This window comes from Hakea prostrata, chromosome 4 (genome assembly GCF_041222555.1).
Source record: "Hakea prostrata isolate BN-2017 chromosome 4, UWA_Hpros_2, whole genome shotgun sequence".
NCBI classification, from domain to species: domain Eukaryota; kingdom Viridiplantae; phylum Streptophyta; class Magnoliopsida; order Proteales; family Proteaceae; genus Hakea; species Hakea prostrata.
Window position 1 is genome coordinate 24474500 of NC_142603.1, and position 19741 is coordinate 24494240.

The 19741-nt window shown below is 37.3% G+C and overlaps 1 pseudogene; it reads left to right on the forward strand.

The window, feature by feature from the left end:
* Window positions 1-6502: 6502 nt before the first annotated feature.
* The window catches only part of LOC149018576 (uncharacterized), a 29838-nt pseudogene continuing 16599 nt past the window's right edge, over window positions 6503-19741 (forward strand).

A 19741-nucleotide genomic window follows, 5' to 3' on the forward strand; every position in this document is an offset into this window, starting at 1 on the left:
AGTTGTAAAAACGGGTTGGTTTTGGCTAAGAAGGGGTCATAAAATGGTTCTCTTTCACTTAAAACCTAGCCTTTTAATCTGAGCCATTTATTAAGAATATGCTACGTGTCAAACTATGGTTCTACACTATTGTGCACAACAAAGGGATGTGCACAACAGAGGATTTTTTTTCCAAAACATACCAAGTCCAATTCGGCAGGTCCCAACATGTAATAGATGGGGCATCGAGGTAGGTAGAGTATACCCATTCTTCAAACACACCCTGGTTTCTAACCCTATGTGCTTATCATTCCAAAGGGGCTGATTCATTATTAGAGATCAAAGTGTTGTAGTGGCTGCAGTTTTATAACTTATTAAGCTAGCTTCAATCCTACAAACTTGTTGACCAAATAAAAAATTAAAAAAAATCCTACAAACTAAGGCCATGTTGTATCCAAAAGGAACTTCCATTTGCAAGTAAAGGTGGGAAATAGGGTTGCAACAAAGCCGGGTTAGGTCAGGCTTTTCTAATTCCAACCCCACTTTTCTAATCTCAATCCCAACCCTTCATGTTCTTAGCTAAGTACATTCCGGCCCTAATCCTAATTTAGGGCTAGGATTCTTGTCCATGATCTTTAGCCCCAACCAGCAAAGCCAAGCCTATTCCTACCTTGATTGTCCCTGATAGGGTGGGTCAGGATGGGATGGCCCTGTCCCTATCCTTGATGGCCCTAGCCATGTCCGTAATCCCTGTCCTAGATGACATGTCCATGTCCCTGATTGGCCTTGTCCTTGTCCCTATCCTCATCCCTGATGGGCTTTGTCATTATTTATGATTGGCCCTAACCCTAAAGTTATCCCAGGCTGGCATGTCCTTGATTAAATTTAAATCATATATAATCCTATATATAATCGATAAAATGGATAATGTAACATGTTAATTTTGAGTCTAATCTATTGTTCAATTTGAACCATGTAATATATAAAATATGTGGACTAATATAACCATATTATATTGTCAAGTCACCAATATATAAACAATATTTGATGTTAATGTTTAGAATTTTATTATTTTTATTTTAATATATACCTAATCAACATATAAGTCTATTAGTAAAACTTTTTTTAACGGGTCCAAAGGGGAGTGTTCTATGTAGTATATATATATATATATATATATATATATACTAGTAAAGTAAGACACGTGCAAATGCATGTGGCCATATGAGAGAGAAAAGATATCGAGTCAAAAAACAGAAAGAAAATTTTTATATTAAGAAAGAAGACAGTTGAAATAAACAATCAAGTTTTGGAGACAGTAATCCCAAATTCCTAGGGTGCAATAAGAAATCCTCTTATTTAGACCGTAATCCTGGGCTCAGACATGAAAAGTATATTTTGAAGATGGAGGAGAGAGAAAATCTAGAGATAGAAGCTTTGGAGAAAGATGGTGCGACTAAGGCATCAGTGTTTTTGCGTTTGCAACCTTCGGAAAAGGCTGGTAATGGCTTCACCCAGATGGTGGACGGTGGGAGATCTTCTGCAGGGGTGGTAGGGACTTCGATTATGCTTGAGATCGATTCCCTCCCATCTCCTATGCAGGCAGGATCTTATCGGCGCATTGTTATTCCTCAAACTGAGTACGAGCTGCAGCGTACTCAATTTCGTTTCTCCTTGATTGGGAGGGTAAACTTTCGTCAGACGAAAATGGATGCTCTACGTGATCTGGCATCAAAATCTTGGAAAACTGAAACAAAGAGTTTCTTTACATTCTTTGGGGAAGGGTTTTGTGATTTTTCAATTTAGATGTGAGGAGGATTTGATGGAAGTTTGGAGACGAGGTGTCTGGAATATTGGCAATCAACTTATTCGTTTCCAAGCTTGGCGTGCGGATTTTAACATTCATGCTCCCCAACCTTTTGCCAAACTGGTTTGGATTCGCTTCCCTGATCTTCCTCTTGAATACTGGCACACCAAGGTGATAAAGGAAAATATAAACTGGCCAAAACCAGTTCGGTTGAACCTGAATCAGTTCGGCTAGACCAATTAGGTCGGACCAACCCGAACTGGTCAAAGTGAAGTCGGCGGAATAGTAAGCCGTATTCCAGGAAGAATAGTATTCAATTAGAATCCAACTATTTGTATTCGAGTTGGATTCAATTACTGAGATTCATACTACCAACTAACTAATGTTTGAGTCCCAGTTAAACTCTTACATAGAAAAGCTATAAAAAGGTATGACAACACAAGAGAAAGGTACGCTGAATAGAACTATCACTATTCATATTCTTATTGTTCATTACTTTCTTGTCTTCCTTAGTCGGATTCCTAACTAGATCGTCGGAGGTGAAAACTCGACCTCCACGGTCGAGCTCATTCTTGCAGGTTCAACCAGCTGAAGGGATGAACATGATTGTGCATCAACACAAGGTATTACTCTCTATTGCCAAGACGGTAGGTTGTCTAGTTTCCTTAGATCGTCGTACTTGTCTAGGTTCTATGGGACATTATGCTAGAATTCTGGTGGAATTAGAATTGGAAGGAGAGCGAGTGCTTGAAGTTCAAATAGAATGCCTTGAAGCTGGTTCTACACGTGTTTTCGGCTTTATTCAAAAGGTGATTTATGAGGATGCTATTCATAAATGCTTTCGATGTAATTGGGAAGGCCATTTGGGCCAAAATTGCACTATTAATGTTCCTTCTGCAAAAGAGAAGCATGTTCCTCAACAACTAGCGCATGAAGATGATATTCAGAATGAATGTCCTATTTCTATTAGGACTACAAAGTCGTTGGTAGTTGAGGGTGAAAGAAATCTGTCCTCTTTAGTGGTTCATGCGGCTTTAGTGGAGGTAGGTTTGGTGGATTCTCCGTTAGCCAATGGGAATTTAGATAATTCCTCTTTAAATCTAGAGTTATTTGCTAATAAGGTTTTGGATTTGGGTAAGGATTCTTCTCCGAATCAGTCTTCTTCGTCTCCTACCCAGGACAACCCTTTTGAAATTCAAAAAATCCTAGATGCGAGAAAGAGTTCTAAACTACTTGGAAACCCTAATTTGAGGAGTTATCAAGTGGGCCCTGAAGATGAATTGGGGGTTAGTGGTTTGGCCAACAATTTTGAATTTAAAAAATTCTCAGATGCGGCTAAGAGTTCTAAATCAATTGGTAACTTTCCTCTGGGGAGTTCACTAGTGGGACTCGCAGATAAGAATGAAGTTTGTGGTTCAGCAAATACATGTGAATTTCAAAAAGTCCTTGATGCGGGTAAGAGTTCTACTCACATTGGTAACCTTCATTTGGGGAGTTCTCATGTGGGCCCCGACGATGAATTTGAGGTTAGTGGTTTGGCCAACATTTTTTAATTTAAAAAATCCTTAGATGCAGCTAAGAATTCTAAATCAGTTGGTGACTTTCCTTTGGGGAATTCACTAGTGGGACCCGCAGATAAGAATGAAGTTTGTGGTTTGACTAAATCATTTGAATTTCAAAAAGTCCTTGCTGCGAAGATTTCTTATCAAACTAGAAACCTTTCTTTGGGGTGTTCATTGGTGGGACCCCAAGCTGAGAAGGTAAAATTCAGCCAATGAAAGGAAAATGTTTAAGAGGGAGCTCAATGGGGGCTGATGTGGCAACTAAGGAGGATGATTTGGAATCTAGTGGGACCCATAAGAGTTCGGCCAAGCTGGAAAGTGATGGAACGCTGCAATTGGAAGTAGTTGTTCCTCGTCAAAAGCCTGGTCATCCTAAGAAGGCTCATGTAGTGAAGAAAGTGTTAACAAGTGAAAATGGTTCTACGGCAGATGAATTCAAGAAAGTAAATGCAGCTTTAGAGAAAGTATCTACAGTAAATAAGAGCCTCTCATTGGGAGAGGATAGTGTTGCTATGTAACTGTTACTATGAAGCTTTTCTTGCATTGGTAATGCGTCTGAGAGGAGGGCGCTTAAACATTTGTTAATGACTCATCAACCTGACATTTTGTGTGTCACTGAACCAAAAGTTGATGTCAGTGAGTGCCCAATTCTAATGGGTTAATTGTTATCAAATGTGAGTAGGAACCAGTGAGGAAAGGTGTATTGGGGGCAACTGTTGTTGCAGGTGAGCGAGGTTGGTTCCTCTTATGGTTCTAATTGCTGTATTTTTTTTCTTTTTCTTCTTCGCTTTATAAAATGACCCTTTTAGCGAAGAAAAAAAAAATCAAGTTTTGGGGTGAGGGAATAAACCCTTGATCCACTAATGGTGCATTATAAACCCTTTGATCAAGGAGTACATCACTTCTAATGATTATTTCATTATTCTCCAACGAAGGTAAATCTTTTAGGATTCTAAAGAACCGTGCTTACGGATTATTCGATAGAATTTTCATCAGTTTCAAAACTATGGGTTCTTTGTGTTTAGAATCATTTAATACCTTTCATCCTATTTTGAAGTTCATTATCCGTATCATAAAAATATAGCTGTAAATAACATGACTTATTCTCTTCTGGAATGATGGAAGGTAGTTCATGATATACTTGTCCTTGAGCTCTAAAAGTGTATATACCATCTCTTCCATTTGCTAGTTCTCTATCTACATGAACTCCAAAAGACGTGAATGAAAACATGCCATTGTAAGGTCGTATGAATCTCCGAAATTTAATTGCTCATGATTGGGAGGTGAATAAATCATGTAATTGTCGGAGATACCAAAATAACACTTCTATTAAAGCAACAAAAAGAAGGTGTTTAATATTCATATTTCTTTTCTCCACAATGTTTGCATAGAGGAACCTTTCTAAGCTCATGTAACTTTGAAATTTCCGATTCTACTAATACTCCTGCATTATAAAATCAAATTAGTATCTAGTAGCAAAAAAAAAAAAAAAAAAAAAATATATATATATATATATATATATATATATATATATATATATATATATATATATATATTTTATATATATATATATAATGAAGAGTTGTATAGTACTTTAATTGATAGTAACCTTCCATTTCGAATGATTCATCCTCTAAAGATTCTAGATTTCTGGTTGAACCATTGGAAACTGTAAGTTGAGCTTTAAGTAAAAAATTGTTTTTCCTTCTTTTGTTTGCATTTGTGTAGTCTTTTATGATTCTTCTTTTCTCATTATATCCTTGACGTTGATTTTCAAACAGTTTTGTTGTTGCCATTGTACTCTAAAGAGATAAGTAAATAAATGAATGGATTTAAAAAATAAACTGAAATAAAGATAGTTGGTAAGAATGACATGAATGAATGGATTCAAAATTCTAGCCCCATATACTTCGTACAAGATTTTCAAGCTAGTATTAATATTAAAACTGCATAAAACAGAACGGTATTAATAGTACTTGCAGATATGATGAGTGCCTGTGCCGTATAGTTAATGTTATGCTTTGCTCAAGGAATCATACGAAATGCGAGCAATTGAAACAATAATATGATAAAAAGGAAAAATCAAAAGAAAGGGAAAGAGAGGTAAAGAAATAAGAGCAAAACAAACAAAGGAATCTATTAAGCAAGGGAAACAAAGTTCAATATCTCAACTGAAAAAGAATAAAGTCAAACGTATTCAATATTAACGGTATTATGGTTTCAACAATCTAGCCCCATATACTTTGTGCAAGATTTTCAAGCTAGTATTAACATAAAAACTGCACAAAACAGAACGGTATTAATAGTATCTTAGATATGATGAGTGCTTGTGCCGTATAATTAAGGTTACACTTTGCCCAAGGAATCATACGAATGTGAGCAACTGAAACAATAATATGAAAGGGAAAGAGAGGCAAAGAAATAAGAGCAAAACAAACAAAGGAATCTATTAAGCAAGGGAAACAAAGTTCAATATCATAACTGAAAAAGTCTGAATTCAAAGGTATTCAATAAAAACGGTATTAATAGTTGATAAATTAGAAAACAAAAAAAAGGGTCACCAGTAAATTAAAAAATTTAAGCTTTCAGCACTCAAACTCTTATTAGTCTCCTTCTCGTTTGACATGTAAACTAATCTCTATTAACCAAAAAACAAGAACCAAAAAATAAATAAAAAATTATAAAACTAATCTTATTTGTAGGCAGAACAAATTATCCATGAAAATCAGAATCAAATCTCATTAACAAATTATCTACTTGTTTGGCTTCAGCTGCTTCATTAACATATTATAAAACCTTACATTTGCTTTGGCTTTAGCTGCTTCAATCTTTTCCCCTATCTTCTCCCCTGCACAATAGAGTTGTAAGATTTGTTCAATGTGGGTAGGGACAAAGTGACGTTTAATTTGATATATATTATCCATAAGAATCCAAATCTACAAAAAGTAGATTACCACTCAAAATTCAATGAATCAAATCAAATCAAATCAAATCAGATGCAGCAACAAAATTTTTATATATTAACTGTGTAAAATGTCATAAACCATAAAGAGGAATCACACATGATCCTGATATTAATGTTAAAAGTTAGAAGCTAGTAACCACTCACCAGTGAAGCTGCTCATTACCAATTCTCCTTCCTCATCAGATCAGAATGGATAGCAGATTGTACGAAGCTGCTCTAATGGGAAATATATCTCAACTACAACAATTACTCCATGAAGAGCAGCATATCTTAGACACTGTTTCATTAAAATCTAGGGAGAACCCTTTGCATGTTGCTTCCATGGCAAGGCACCTTAATTTTGTTAGAGAAGTGATAATATTAAAGCCAGAGTTTGCAGAAGAATTGAACCAAGATGGGCTCAGCCCTCTTCACATAGCCTCTTGTAAAGGGGATTTAGATATGGTGAGGGAGTTGTTGAAGACTGGCAACCATCTATGCTGCCTCAAAGGGAGAGAGAGAGAAGAGTTCCTCTTCATTATGCGGCCATGAAAGGAAGAATGGATGTTATAAGAGAGTTGGTATCAGCTTTTCCTGAATCTACAGGAGAGGGGACGATTCAAGGTGAGACTGAACTTCACCTTGCTGTGAAAAACAACAAATTGAATGCCTTTGGAGTCTTGGTGGAGATGTTGAAGAGACTCAAGAAGGAGAGTTTCCTGAACAGGAAGAACGAACAGGGCAACACAGTCTTGCATCTTGCAGCTTCCAGGAAGCAACGTGAGGTAATTACCCTCCACTGATTCAACTTATAGGAATCTGATTTGGTTGGAACCATGAAAATTCTGAATCAGAAGAAAGAACAATTTATTTTATGTATTAGAGAAACAAGATTTAGTTGATTTATGCTATTTACCGATCAAGAGAAGGAAATAATGGAAAAGGAAATAAATAAACGGAAGTCAAACATGATGAGAAACTAGTTATTCAAAAGAGCTATAGGTTTATGACATTTTATGGTTTCTTATTAGTCTCCTTCTCGTTTGACATGTAAACTAATATCTATTAACCAAAAACCAAGAACCAAAAGATAAATAAAAAATTATAAAACTAATTTTATTTGTAGGCAGAACAAATTATCCATGAAAATCAGAATCAAATCTCATTAACAAATTATCTACTGTTTGGCTTCAGCTGCTTCATTAACATATTATAAAACCTTACATTTGCTTTGGCTTCAGCTACTTCAATCTTCTCCCCTGCACAATAGAGTTGTAAGTTCTGTTCAATATGGGTAGGGACAAAGTGATGTTTAATTTGATATATATTATCCATAAGAATCCAAATCTACAAAAAGTAGATTACCACTCAAAATTCAATGAATCAAATCAAATCAGATGCAACAACAAAAATTTTATATATTAACTGTGTAAAAATCTGATGAAGAACTTCATAATGAAAGCGGGGGGAATATAAAAAAGCATACCACATACCTGTACTAATTTTTCGTTTTAGTGAGTGCATACCTGTGTCAGGTATGTGCTATTGTACCGTTATCTTTTCGCCCTTTTGACGAATAGTAATGTGTATATACCTATTATAGCAATTAAACACAACTTTCAGGAATATCTCCATGTGTGTATTTTTTATCCCAAAAGCATGTTCATCCCACCATTAAAAACCTATAAAATCCTTCCTTATGCTGAATACAAATTTCCCTAAACTGTAACTAATTTGAGCTAAATTCCGGGCCACACAACCATCAATTTCATCTATAATTCCATCTATTGACCCCGATGGTTAAACCCACTCAATCCTTGTTATTGACCAAACTTATCCTTTGGAACTGTAACATCCATTAAACCCTATACATCTAAACCTGCAACTTTATTCCAAACATTATAACCATTAGAATTCAACCAAATTCAGTGGCATCATCCCCTATACAGTACTAAGACCCAATCCCCTTTATAGACCCTATTTCTTTGGCACCCTAAAGTTCTAGCAAGCACTGAATTACCCCAAAACCCTACACAAGAACAAGAAAGTTGAGGAAGGCCTCATTTTCCTCCATTTACTAATATCAGATGGTAGCTCTTAAACAGACAAGCCTTTATTGTAAACTGATAACCTTAAATAATTCATTAATTCAAAGATTTATTTAATTGACCTACAGTTAACTGCTCTGCCTCTCACAATCCCTGCACCAGGAGATGGACAAAGATGAGCCGCTGCAACCCCGATGTAGAAAATGGATTGGCATTGGAAAGAAGACAAAGAGGAAAAATCGCCTTTGAAAGGATAATGGTTAGGGTTCGAAGGAGAAAAATAGACTTCAACATTACTATTACTATTTGTCAAAAAAACAAAAAGATATGAGAGAGATTGCCCTGAAATTGAAAACAACAGATTAACAATTCCCATTTGGTTGCTACCTATGTTGAAAGTTTTAGACTGATCATTTGGTTACTAATATAATTATCATGTTAAATATTGAAGTCATAACATAACCAGAAATCTATTGTTTTTTGCTATTTTATCAAGAAACCAGTATGCCTTTTTCCCCACTTATTGAGCAAACTAAGAAGATAAATATTATTGGCTTCTCTTGATAAAACTCAATCAAATCTCTAAAATCAGCAGCAGTACAGCTTATTTTTGGTAGAAATGATCGGAATTACAGTTGCAACATAAATAAAATTTGGGTGAGAAGCAGCTAGAGGACGGCGTACACATTCATTCCTTGGAGGAAGGGTCTAATGGAAAAACATAACGTTAGTGGAGGCAGCTTAGATGGTGCTTCTGCAACTGAAGTCTTATGAACCGGATTTTACCTATCCTTCCATAAAATTTATGAAATTCAAAAAAAAAAAAAAAAAAAAAAAAAAAAAAAAAAAGAAAAAAAAAAAAAAAAAAGAAGAAGAAGAGAGAGAGAGAGAAATAGAAAGCAAACCTTGACATCTCTAGATATTTCAGCCCAACAATCATCTGAAAAAAGAAGAAGGGCGTAACAGTTAGCTACATAAACGAAAAGATAACGGTACAATAGCACATACCTGACGCAGTCCACCACCCAATTTAATGGTTTGATCAACTATCTTTGAGAGGTCTAGTGGAAGAGGAGGTTGGTTCGTGTAATTTCAGGGTTGGGTGAAGGCCTTCCACAACAGAGGATTAGGTATCGAGAGATCGAGAGACCGAGAGACTTTGAGAGAGATTGAGGGGATCGAGAGGTTCGAGAGAGATCGAGCAAGAGATTCAGAGAGATTTAGAGAGAGTTGGAGAGGGAGAGGGATATAGAGAGCGACATAAATCAAGAGAGAAATTAAGAGAGGGATTAAAATTAATGATAAATTAATAATAATTTATGATTAAAATGTCTAAATTATCCTTGTAAAAATAAGTAAAGAAATAGCAAATAGTACAACATTATTGGTATTTGGAACAATGATAACGACATAAAAGGACAGAAAAAGATTTGCGAAAAAAAGTAGAGTACATGCTTTTATAATATATATATATATATATATATATATATATATATCTTTTAATTGTGGATGTACTTCTAGTACAATGGTGGCTGTCACATCCATCAAGCCGGTATCCTATCTGGAATACCCGAGACTGTGATCTACAACCCCAAATATCAAGTTTACGAACGATCATATCCACTTAGCACAATAATATAATCAAAAGCAAGAACAAATCATTGTATTCAAGTAATTTAATAAAAAAAATCAATAAAGGATCTTAGAAGGATCACAAAAGAATATTAGAGTGCAGATAACAAGATACTGACCAAAAGATAATTGTAGAGTATAGTGGAAATATACTCCACCAACAACGTAGAAGGTAGATCAAAATCTAAAGCAAAAACTAAACTATTACAAATAAAAGTAGAAGTCTAGAAGAATAAGAGAAATCTAATCAACATCTTCCAGTGGCTCTTCTTCTTCTTCAATCTTCATCTTCTTCACCTTAGGGTTGTACTGTTGTAGCTTCAGGTTAGCATCAAGCTCACAATCCCATCAACGAATAAGACGATGTCGGCTGCTGTCAATAGGAACCATTAGAGCAGTCCAAACCTATGGGCTGGTTGCCCCACTGGTCATAACCTTCTCCAAGGACTTTCAGAGCTGGACCATATGAGGAAGGGTCCTCCGTACCGTAGCAAAGGTTCTCCTCTGAACCTGCAAAGTCATCTAAAAACAAGTCCCCCAAAGGGTAAGCTCAAAAAGTACTTAGCAAGTATCCAATCACAATAAACATCTTCACACACATTCAAACATAAATGCAATGATATGAAAAAATAAATGCAAGTATGTTTCTAACTCTAGTTATGTATGCTGGTCTCTATTGGCAGACATGCTTTCAATCATAGCACCATACTCCTTTGGGTGGGTCTTAAATCATTCTCCCTCAGCCTTCCGGGCGTCTTGGGTTCTCCGTTTGCTAAATGGGTCCTAAAACCTTCCCGAACATACCTTGGTTGGGGTTTAGGTCAACACTCTCACACATCACCATGGTTAAAAATATTTTTAATACATTAAATTATGTAAAAAAATCTATGATAATGTCATTCAAAATTTTCTTGAGAAACTTTTATTTTGAAAATTTACTTAAATATTTCAAATTAATATTGTCGCTCTATAAAAATTATGCTTAGGAGCAAGAATGACTTGAATTGGTTTTCAATTATTATTTATAATATGGGGCAAGTACACATATTTATACTTAGTTAAACTTGTTTGGTGCTTTGATCATTATGAAGCAATTAGAATAATTTACTTAAAACTTTAAGCATAAATGCCTTAGTTTCCCCCCCCCCCCCCCAAAAAAAAAAAAAAGGAATGCCCTAAATTAAGAATAATGATTTGTAAACTTAATTAAATCGGATTAGAATTATGATTATAAGTGTGAAATCCAGCCCAAACTTAGCCAGGACACCCTATTTGTTTTGGGTGAAGAAGGGTTTGTTTAATGTTTGACTTAGAGTTGGACCTTAAGTACCATGATGTTATCCTTGGAAAGTCCTAGGAAGTCAAGTCAGACCTCTCCCTTAGTGTAGATCCTAAGACCCGAAGTGAAGGAAGAAGTTTTTGTTGGCCATCTTAGTAGAAGACATGGTGTTTGATCCCAAAACCCATGGATATTGACGATGGTGCTTCCTTATGGAAACCTTACTTGATTTGGAGTTGGACTACTCATTGATGAAGAAGAACTTGGTTGATGAGCTTAAAGCCTAGTTGGGCATGATTTAAAGACATCCCTCCATGCTAGGTAAGTAGTATGATGTGTTGAAATAAGCCCATCCAAAGTTATTGAAGTTAGGCCCATTAAATCCCTATTTTTGGGCAAGCTGTCCAGGCAAGGGCAATTTGGTAAAATTCTATTTTAAAGGTTTTTAAAGCTTTATTTATTTGGAATTTCATTGTAAACAACCCCCATTAGGTTTCTAAGACTAGAAAACCTGGGAAGGACCTTAGAACCTCCACTTATCAACCAATCAACCAATAGGGGCAGTTTGGTCAGTTTGGTGAAATCCTTGCAATTTAGGGACTTCCTATGCTATTTAAAGGGGGCAACTCCATGTTTTCCACTCACAATCAGTTCTAAGCCTTTGGAGAACGTGGGAAGAGCCCTAGAACCTCTCCTCCAAAGCCAAGGATGATCCTCAAGCATCCATTCAAGTTTCTTCATCGGTTCTTCTTCTAAAATGTTAGTAATCGATTCGTTTCTTCTTTGATTCATTCTTTCTTCTATACTTCTAATCTTCTGATTATGAGAAAGGCATTCCACTACTGTAATGGCCTCTTCTCTAATTCTATTAGCCCTAGAGTGAATTCTCCAATTCACTCTATGTTCTTGAAACCATATGGCGATGATTTTTGAAATTGACTTTACCCATGATCTTGATCACTCCCTCATTATTATTCTACTGATTTTGGTGATTGTGGGAAAGGTCTCACATCGGTGCTACAATCTTTCCTTCTATCTCCATGAATTGTAGGTTGATTCCCTCTTTCCCCCATCCTTGGAAAGCAAAAGTAAGGGTTATTCTATGAGAGCTGATTTTGGGTAACTCTCATGAGAGATAACCAAATTAGGAAACCCTAATCATTTATTACTTGGTAGACCCTTTCCAAAGCCATTCTTGATTTTGAAATACTAATGAGATGTTTCCCTTATCTATCTTGGGTGATTTGTGAGAGTCCAAATTGGGTACTCTCATGAGCAGTAACCAAATAGGGAAAACCTAATCCTCCTTTAAATTATTGGATCCTGCCCAAGACTTTCTTTATTGTAAATTTTATGCTTCTCTTTCCCTGGGGTGAATCGTTATTCTCCCTAGTCTTCCCGTGGGATACACGGATTCTAGTTGGTAAAACACTAAATGTAAGATTAGAATTTCTTTCCTTTAACTTTAATTGAGAACCTTGTTTTCCCTCATTGTTAGACCTTTCCAATACTTTTCTTGATTTTAAAATACTATTCTTTCTTTCTTAGAGTGAATCCCCAATTCACTCTATGTTCTAGAAGTTCTTGAAACCATATGGTGATATTCTTGTTTCTTGATTTATGGTTCTTGTTTCTTGATTCTTGACTATTCATTCTTTCTTATAGTGAATTCCCCAATTCACTCTATGTTCTTGAAGTTCTTGAAACCGTATGGTGATGTTCTTGTTTCTTGATTCTTGACTATTCTTTCTTTCTTAGAGTGAATTCCCCAATTCACTCTATGTTCTTGAAGATCTTGAAACCGTATGGTGATGTTCTTGTTTCTTGATTCTTGACTATTCTTTCTTTCTTAGAGTGAATTCCCCAATTCACTCTATGTTCTTGAAGATCTTGAAACCGTATGGTGATGTTCTTGTATCTTGATGTTATTGATTATTGATCTTATCAGAGTTCTTGATTACTCTCTTGTCTTGTTTTTCCTACAAAGTTTATGGTTGTGGGGAAGGTCTCATACCATTACCATGACCTTCCCTTGTGTCCTCATGATTGAGGAGTTGATCCCTAATGTTTCTTGGACAATTGGAAACCATTATATGAAGAGATTTTGAGGGGAAACCCTTAGGTAACCCTCATGAGAGAATATCCAAATTGGGTAACCCTCATGAGAGAGTATCCAATTAGGAACCCTAAATTTGTAATCCTCCCCAATTGCATTCTTGATATTGAATTTCTAAGCAGATGTTTCCCTTTCACTCTGTGAAGAAGATGTGGCACAGGAAATGGGAAATGGAGATAGCCTGTGCGGGAACTCCTGCGAGTGCATGAAATGCGCTTAAAGCACCCATTGATGGGCGGAGGAGTCAAGTTGCCAAATAAAACGCTCACCATATGGAGAAGAACTGGAGGACCCCATTTCTAGAAATTCATGAAAAACATTATTTAGCTTTAGAAAAGGAAACTGGAAAGAAAATCATATAACTCTTTTTGATTGCTTCCGCTGAACTCATTTATATTTTGATTATTTATTCTTTCCTTGATTATTTTATTGGAGTATTTGGACTCCTATAATCCTTTTGTTTAATTTTTGAACTATTCTTGCTCATGATTGTCTTTACTTGCATTCATTATTACTGATAGAGTAGAACCGTGGATCCTTTAACGGATCGCTCCCACGGGTTGTCGGGCGGGTAACCGAGACCGGCGGGTGGAGTGTGACACTATGCCAAAGACGGCTGCTTATCAGATCTGACCTTGGCCTCGACTGAAGTGGATTTGTTCCCGACCAAAGTCCCAAAAGGAAGATGAAGCATGCAAAAGAGGTTAGACGCGGGCCAGCTAGGATGTTAGGCAACCGCCTCCGGTGGCTAAGTCAATTGGGGATCAGATTTGGATTCCAAGCAAATGCTGCTCAGAGATTATCTAGAAAGTGTTTGTGTGTTACACAAGCATTGGGACCTTATTAAATAGTGTGTGAGCTACCTTTCTTGGAACCGATAGAGTCTTGTATATCTGCTCGTCCATCCATTTTTTAGATGATCTCCCAATTAGGAGTTTCCATTCGTGTTATGTCCTATTTCGCCTTAGCGTGAATGCAACATTCCTTATTTTTCAACTCAACCGGGAATGTCCTGACCATCCAGCCAAGTGACGGGCTGAGTGATATGCTAATCCAGCTCATGTGTGCATCCACATGTGTCTCATTCATAACAGCACACATGGGCAGAAAGTGTGTCTATCCCTTTCCCGGAACATTCAACCAAGGTACCAATTATATATAGTACATGTTATACCCATTTGTGCCAAGTACCTAAGTTTGGTCGTAAACTTAGTGGTTGGACCAAGCAAGATGCCATTTGACTCATTATCTAAAGAGTGAGTTAGGAGGCTCGACCTCAGGTCTCTAGATGAGCTTGGAGAGGTGCCCAAGTAGTGATCATGATACTTTGTTCTGAGGGCTCAACCTTGGGCCTTGGGATACAAATTGAGTAAAGCGAAGTACTATTGTTCAAGAACGTTTGATCCAACCTCCTGAACTTCCATCTCCAAAGAGTTGGACTTCACGTAAGCACCTTGGCTGAGTTTATTTGTGCTAACAGGAGACAAGAAGGCAGTGATCCCATGGATTTTCATTTGCACCAACGGCTACTGCCTGCTGCCAACGATGGAGATTTTGCCACGTGTATACGAAGCAATCGGATAGTTTGAATTAAAATGTTGGGGTTGTGTCTGTAAATACAACTTTTACATTTTACATTTAAGGGTTTCATATATTTATATGTCACATCCTCCCAGCCAGTACCCTAACCGCGATACTCGGAGGTGTGATTCACAGTCCCATGGTCAAGTTTAGGGCGATCATATACCCACATTGCACAATAACATAGTCATGAGCAAAGAATAATCAATGTATAATTATATTAAGAAACTAATCAAAGAAAGATCTCAGAATAAATCTCAAAGTATAATCAGAGTGAGGAAAAAAATGATACCAATCAAAGAATAACTATAGAGTATTTCAGAAAATAACTCTATAGATCAAATGTGGTAGAGTAGATCAAAACTCTAAATAAACTAAGAACAAGAATAAGACAAAGGAGTCAAAAATCAATCTATGTCTAATCATACATCTCTTTCATCTCAAATAAAGTATGACTATATTCATAGACTTTCGTATCCAAAACGGATGCTCCCACTCTAGGATAGGATTAATCCTGGTACGCCTCATAGTCACACAAGAAATCTTCACCGTTATCTTTTTAACAACCAACACCTTGCATAGAATATCGGTCACTCACCATGGCTTCATAGTCCTAGTTCTCAATTGATCAATACCTGTAATAGAATCTAAAGAAAACATATCCCCCGAAGGATGAGCTCAACAGAACTCAACAAGTAATTCAATCACAATAAACAACTACAGGTAGTTTAGAACAAGCATGATGCAAATGATATGAAACAATGAATGCAAGTATGCTTCTAACTCTATATATGCTAGTCTTTAGTGGCAAACACACATTAAGATAGAACACCATACTCCTCTAGGTAGTCTCAGTCACTCTTCACTCAACCATCTCGGTATCTTTGGTTCTCTGCAGTAATTGGGCCAGGGCATCCCTCTCGGACATTCTATGGCTGGGGTTTAGGTCATCACTATCTCTACCACCATTGTACGAGTATTGGCATGTGTCAGGTTATACCTAGCCCAATGCAAGTCGTTTATTGAGTAACATCTACTTGGAGTCGGAACCTCCCTTCTGTGCACTAGACAGTCCATTCTAGTATGATAGCCTCCCTTCCGTGCCTAGGTAGTCTGTTATGGTACCTCCCTCCCTAGAGTCATTATCTCCTTCTCTACTACGTGGACTCTTAATTCTATTGGTCATCCATATATAATAAACAGGAAGCTCTCATGTCCTCTCACAGGTTGGTTACTAGTCTTGAGCGCCCATGAGCCCATGCTTACTATGTGCGAGCCTACCAAAGAATGGCCCCCACAATGTGACTGTGTCCTCTTATGGGTTGGTTACCGGTCTTGAGCGCCCACTAATCCCCATTGCTGCCATGGGTCTCTCTGCCTTAATACTCCTTTTGATAGGGTTAGATATGATAGGGTTTCCTTAGCCAAACTCATCTAGACAAATCCTAGGTATGTCATCTAGTAGTTGAGGAAAGCGCCAAGGGGCACCATAGGAATGCGTCCCATACCACCTCTGTGAAACCCAGTGTAAAACCCAGCCCTAACCTTGACCCGGAAACCTTGTTATTTGTAGGTCCAGTGACCCGAAGTAAAGTAAGAAGTCAGCTTTGGGCCATCCCAGTGGAGGACTTGGTGTCTGGCTTTGAATCCATGAGAGTTGATGATGAGGTTCTATTTATGGAAACTGAATCTTGATGAAGATCGGATTAGTTGATGGACTTGGAGTGCTCTCTATCATGGTTTGAAGGCATTTCTACCCATTAGGTAAGTCACTTGATATGTGTGCAAAACCCTTTTAGGATTGGATTTGATTTGGGTCTTCAATTCCCTGTTTAGGAGTTGCCGAACTGATTGGTCGACTGGACCAGTCGACCAATCCACTCGACCAATGGGTTCTGTCTTTGGCAATTAGGTCTTGCTTGCTCTATTTAAGTCCAATCTCGAGTCTACTTCGTATTTTCTGCCTCCAAACTCTTTGGAACGAACCAAAGACCTCTGCAAGTCATCTCCCTTGCATCCTTGGTGTTTTTCTTGACGGATCTTCGTCAAAACTCTTCCTCTTGCATCAAAGGTATGTCTACACTCTCTTCTTCTCCTCCATCTCTGTTTTTCTTTCCTTTTTGAGTTGAGACAGTAGAGGAGATGCTGCATTCTCTGTTGCAAACATCTCTGGACTTGTCTCTCATGATCTTCCTAAGGATTAATGGCTAATGCCATGATCTTAACCATGATCATTGCAAGCTTTTGAAGGAATCATGATCAAATCATGATCTTGTCTTTGTTCATCCTTTGATTTGAATTTTGATCTTCTTAGATCTACTATATTGATCATGTTAGTAGTAAATTGCTGTGTTTTCTTTTCATGATCCATGATCTATCAATCTCTAGTTGTTTCTCTTCTACCATACCATGCTTTCTTCATGAATCATGATAGTTACATATATGGTAGGTTTTGTTTCCTTATTTAGATTTATGCTCTTAGGTCTATTTTCTTGAAGATCTAAGTATGCCTTCCATGATATCTTTATCTAAATCAATGATTCATTCTCCTATTGTTCTTGTCTATGATTTCTATCTTGAATTCTTCAAGAACCATGATTGATCTAATTATGGTAACTTTTTGTTTCCTAATTTGTATCTTGATGACTTGATTCGATTAGTGTTTTGAGGTCCCCTAAATGTTAGGATACTACTAATGTAGTTTACCCCTTGATTAGTACCCTTTTGAACCACCAAATTCGGATTTTATATCTTAAAACTCTGATTTTGTAGGCAGTTGTCTTCATTGGTCGACTGATTGGTCGATTGAGGCAGTAGACCAATCCAATCGATCAATGAGTACAGCAACTCCAGAATTGGTCTGTTTTGGATGTTTTGGTATCTTTTCTGTTAGGGATCTTTCCTAATATGTTGTATACACTTGTTTAGGACCTTCTTCTCAAGTTTGTCAAGATCTTACTTGATTTCTTAGGATTCCTTTGCAAGTTATAAAAGGTAAGGATGGTTACTTCTTTAACAACATAAATTGCATATCTTAGTTTCTATATTTGAATCTTGTTAATTTATTTCTTTAATTAGATTCTTATAATGTTATACTACCGTGGTACTTGTCTTGATATCAGTAGCATTACTTATTTATATTGAATTGACTCATGTATGATTTACTTACTAGTTATATACAAGTTGATTGTAATTATTGATTTCTTTCCATATATGAAGTTACCATATATGTGATGTTATGAATTGATGCTTGTGTATGCTTAAGTATGGTTTGGAAAGGAGAGGTGTCCTTTTGACACTTCTGTCCTTGGACTACTACGGGAATATTATGGGATGTTTCCGGAGATGCCCTCTGGACACCTTCCTAAACTGTTGGATGACATATCTAGGATTTGTCTAGTAGTGTTTGGCTAGGATGTCCCGTTATGTCGAGACCCTAATCGGAGGGGTATTGAGACCGAACGACCCGTGGTAGCAATGGGGATTCATGGGCGCTCAAGACCGGTAACCAACCCGTGAGAGGACAGGAATCACATTGTGGGGGCCATTTATTGGTAGGGTTGCATATGGATAGACTTGGGCTCACGGGCGCTTAAGACCGGTAACCAACCCGTGAGAGGACGTGAGAGCTTCCCGTTTACCATATGTGGATAACCGAGTAGGGTTGATGAGTCCGTAGTCGGGGACTATGAGGACTCTAGTGTGAAGGATACCGGAAAGGATCGTCGGGGACGAGGAATGGACGTATCTGGATCGACTTGATGTAACTAAGTAGAAGACTTGCATTTGGCTAGGCTTTACCCTGACATGCGCCGGTACTTAGACCAATGGTTATGTGAGAGAGTGGTGACCTATACCCCCAGCCATGGAATGTCCCGAGGGATGCCGGACCCATTACCAACTGATGATGAGTGATTGAGACTTTCCTAAAGAAGTACGGTGCTATGACTTAAAGCATGTCTGCCAATAGAGACCAGCATATATAGAGCTAGATTCATACATTCATTGTTTGTCTCATACCATATTGCATCTATGTTTGTTTTGTAATCCTGCCATTTATGTTATTATGGATTTAATCGCCTCTTACCGAGTTTCTTTGAAACTCATTCCTTTATTGTACAATGTTTGTTAGACTATTCTCCAGGTTCTGAATATCATGACGGCTCGTATGAAGAAGCGCAAGGAGAAGAGGCATATCTCCAGGAAGGTGATTGCGGTTACGGCAATTACACTGAAGATCCCGCGAGTGGTTATGCTCCGTACAATGCTTAGTCCGACCATAGAGTGGAAGCGCCCTTGTGCCGTTTATGAGATTTATACTTATAGGGATATTGTCTATAAGATTGAGAACAATTTAGTTACCTATTGTACCTGCTATTGGGATTAGATTCTATCCTGTTTATTCTCTTTAGAACTACTTTTCCGCGGTTGTAGAGTGGACTCACTTTACTTATCCGATTTAGACACTCGATTATATTTAGTACTCGATTTATATATGATTCATTCTTTCCTTATTTGGATCTATGGTTTATCTTTTGCACTCGGGTATGCCGGATAGGGTACCGGCTGGGAGGATGTGACAAATTGTTATCGGAGCCCAAGGTTCGAGGAAATCCTAACCACAAAAGACAATAACTGAACATTCTTGAGTCATAGATCTGAAAATGACTCCTCTACTCTTAGAAGTGAATAATAGAACACTTGGATTAGCAACTTAACCTATGAAGCATATGAGAACATTTTCGAATAACATACCATAATTACACTTACACAAATGTCACTAATGCAAATAA